A 4,181-nucleotide genomic window follows, 5' to 3' on the forward strand; every position below is an offset into this window, starting at 1 on the left:
AAATAGAGAAGAAAGGAGCTCAAAGTAGATTGCGAATGCATTATGTCGATGGAATCTTGAAGTGAACACACGAGAAGACGCATGTTGTTCTTGAAGAGATATGAGTGTGTGCGAACCTCCATGTGCTTGATGGAATATGTAAATTGGAGGGGCACAAAGGCGGTCACACTTATGTGTTCCGACTTGCGGAATGATAGCAACATCTTCATCAATGTTATTCCTTATTGAAGAAGTGACGCGATCTATGGCATAGACATCATCCGTTTATGTTGCCTCTATGAAAAGTGTGGATTCGAGAGTGTTTTTGGCGGAGTACTATAGCAGGTACTATAGCCAATCACTGTAGTAATTTACTGTGGCAATTACTGTTCACAAACCATGGAAAATCAGGTTCTTGTAGATTCACAACGGCGCGTGGAAATTCCACATGCTCGTGTGGATTCCTGATTCCAATCCTTTATAAAGCCGTGACTTGTACCGATTTGCGGGATCCTCTTTTCCATCTTTTCTCCATCTCTTCCCAAACTTTGAAGAGGCCTGCGGCTACGGGTTAAGAGAGGCTTTGGAAAGGTTTTTGTAGTGGTCTATGGCCTTCGATACCACGATCCATCACAATATTGCTATTGCGGGGAGCTTTTGATTGGTATCGATTCAGAGAAGTACACTAGGCTTGAAGAAGGAACCTGTAAAGAGGCCGAGCCTACTCCACAAGACCATCGAGATAATTACCAAGGGTGTTTTATTCATGGATTGCATCTCTTTACATTTTAACTTCATTGTTGATTATATTTTGCTCCATGGAGAGCTAAACCCTTAGTGGGTACTTCGACTTATAAACCCTAGAATGATATTGTTTCTTTGACCTTTTAGTATGCTTTCCTTAATTGATGTTTTTAATTGAGTTTCAATTTTGAATGATTCTTGTGCTGATTTTCCCTTAGAATGGCACTAGGGTTGAGAATCCATCTTGGTAATCCTTGTGGATGAGTGACACACCATGAGGGTTAGACAATGCTAGATTGTAAAGGGTCGAGATGGTGGGTAGAGAGGTAGCGGAGCGTCTCCTTTCCCCTCCATTGTGATTTACCCTACCTCCATGTTCCAAGAGATTTTTTACCGTGACAATAGAGTGAAGTGCTAAGAGACGAACTCCGCTGGGGCTTAGTTGCTAGAGCAATAGAGTGAAGCGTTGAAGTAATCCTTATTATCTGGGGCTTAATTGTTACTAGGGATTTTTTTTTTGCCTAGACCAAAGGGTTAGATCTATATTAGGGAATAAGTATTATCATTTGGAACCTTAGAGCTTAAAGTAAGCTAGCAAAGTGTGATGTGTCGAGACTGAGAGATTTCTCCACCGGGGCATAGTGTAGGGTTAGTCACGGTTGACCTTAAGTTTTGGGACCGTGTGTTTAAGGATATCCATGACTCATTAGACATCAGTTAGGAGGTATAATGATTGGTATTGCACTTGGAACAATAGTCCTACGGGGAGCAATCTTTTGTGTTTCTGATCATTAACCTTTCTATCGATTGTCTTTCCTCTCATTTTATTGAGCTTCTCTTTCTTATCTTCTTTAGTTCTTTTTATATTGATTTTTTTCACACCACTATTGATTCATCTTCACCTTAGTTAAATAACAATCTTAGTGTTTCTGATCAATATTCCCTTTGGATTCGACTACCCACTCACCGGGGTATTATTACTATGACAAACCGGTGCACTTACGGGTCACATGCAAGGCGTGTGTTAAATTTTAGGCGATGTTGCCCGGGAATAGGCATTTTTACAAACACTTTACACTTTGCTATTTTAGCTATCCATCATTCATTCTATTTCGCATTTTCTTATTCTTTCATCATTCTGATTTGTCTTTCTTTCTTTGGTTGTAGCTCTAGGTTATAACCCGAGGGAACCCTTCGACATTGGTTGAAAGAGATCCTGAACTTAAATGAACACTTCATAGAAGGGGTAAAGAACATGCGCAAGAACATAATCATTTAGCTGAAATAGTGGGTGAAAGATCTGAAAACATGGCTGAACAAGAGGGCCAACGAAGAACTCTTTCACATTTTGTTAGACCTACTATTCATGGGACATTGACACAACCCTTTCTTGTGACCCCCAAGTGCATGGGTTTGTCGAAGTAATAAATCCCAGGTGAGTGGAGTATCGTATCTACAGGGAATAAGAAATAGAAACACCAAGATTGCTAATTAACCGAGAAGAGATGAAACAATAATTGTGTTGTTAAAGAGGTAATGTAGACAAAATAAAATAAATAAGAAACAGAGACACAAATAGAGTGAGAGGAAAAGGCAATCGATAAGAAGTGGGATACTCGGATATTGTTCCACCTAGGATTATCGCTTCAAGTGCAAAACCAACTATTATGCTTGATAAGTGCTTCTATGTTAAGAATGCGAATTGTTCTTTCCTTACGATGAACATTACTTTTATCAGGACTAAGTGCTAATACATGTGTATTTGTGTTCTATTACACATTTTGGGTTGTGAAGCTGAGTATTAAGAAAAGAAGTCAAAAGTAAATCGTGAACGCACTATTTGGTGGAATCTTGGAAAGGAACAAATGCGAAGACACAAGTGGGGCTCTAAGAAACGTGAATGTGTGCCAACCTGCATGTATTCAAGTCATTACAATGAGTTAGAGGGGCACGAAAGTAGTCACATTTGTATATCCCGACTTGTGCATTGATAATAAGATCTTCACCAATGAGGATTTTGATTAAAGAAGAATTCCGATCTACGGCATAAACGTGTGCCCGTTTATGTTGCCTCGGTGAAAAGTGTGGAATTGGGAGTGTTTTAGCGGAGCACTGTAGGAGGTTATTCTAGTAAATCATTGTAGGAATACACTGTAGCAGTTACTGTTTAGAGCCGGCCAAAAACCAGGTTTCCAGAGAATCCACACTGGCGTTGGGAATTTCCGACGCCCGTGTGGAAGTTCCACAAGCCCATGTGAAAAATCCACAGGGGCGTGTGGAGGCCCAATTCCATCCCTATTTAACCCGCGATTAAGCCAGGTTTTTAGAAGAATCTTTCACCCTTGTCTCCAACTTTTCTCCATCTTTTGAGAGGTCGTCGGTTAGAGTTTTGAGAGTCTTTTGGCAAGTCTTAGGAGTGGTCCTATGGATTTGACACCACGCTTCTCTTGGAAGAAGGTTATTGGGGGTGCTTTCGTCGGCACCGATCCGGCGAGGTGTGCCATAGGCCGGACAATAGGACCATTAGAGAAGAAGAGGCTACTCGACAAGACCATCGACACGATAACCAGGGGGTGTTCCTATGGATTACATCATTTTACTTTCGATTTCATTATTGATTGTATCTTGCTCTATGGAGAGCTAAAGCCCCTAGTGGGTACTTGGATATTATAAACCCTAGAATGTTAATGTTTCTTTGACCTTTTATTATGTCTTCCTTAATTGATATTTTTAATTGAGTTTCAATCATGAATGGTTGTTGAATGATTTCTCTCTTAGAGTGACACTAGGGTTGAGAGTTCATCTTGGTAACCTTTGTGGATAGGTGACACGCCATGAGGGTTACACAAAGCTAGATTGGAGAGGGTTGAGAGGGTGAGTCGAGAGGTAGTGGAGCATTCCCTTTCACCTCTAGTGTGATTTATCCTACCTCCAATTCCTAAAGTTCATTGTGGTTACAATAGAGTGATGAACTAAAGATTAAACTCCTTTGGGACTTAGTTACGTGAGCAACAGAGTGAAGCGTTGAAGTGACTTTAGTATCTGGGGATTAAATGTGACTAGGGGTCTTTCGCCTGACCAAAGGGTTAGATCTACACAAAGGAATAGGGTTTATCACTTGGAATCCCTAGAACTCCATGCAACTTTGCGCAGTGTGAGGTATTGAGACTGAGCAATTTCTCCGCCGGGACATAGTGTAAAGTTAGTCACGGTTGGCCATAGGTTTGGGACCGTGCATTTTAGGATTTCCATGACTCATTAAGCGTTAGTTAGGAAGCATAATAGTAGGTCTTGCACTTAAAACATTAGTCCTAGGGGGAGCATTGTCCGAGTACGCCACTTCTATTGATTGCTTTTCCTCTCACTTACTTGGGCCTCTCGTTCTTGTTTCTTTGCTTACATCACACTTTATCAAAACAATAATTATTCATCTTTGTTTGGGTAAGTAGCAATTTTAG

The sequence above is a fragment of the Dioscorea cayenensis genome, unplaced genomic scaffold (genome assembly GCF_009730915.1).
Source record: "Dioscorea cayenensis subsp. rotundata cultivar TDr96_F1 unplaced genomic scaffold, TDr96_F1_v2_PseudoChromosome.rev07_lg8_w22 25.fasta BLBR01000693.1, whole genome shotgun sequence".
NCBI lineage: Eukaryota > Viridiplantae > Streptophyta > Magnoliopsida > Dioscoreales > Dioscoreaceae > Dioscorea > Dioscorea cayenensis.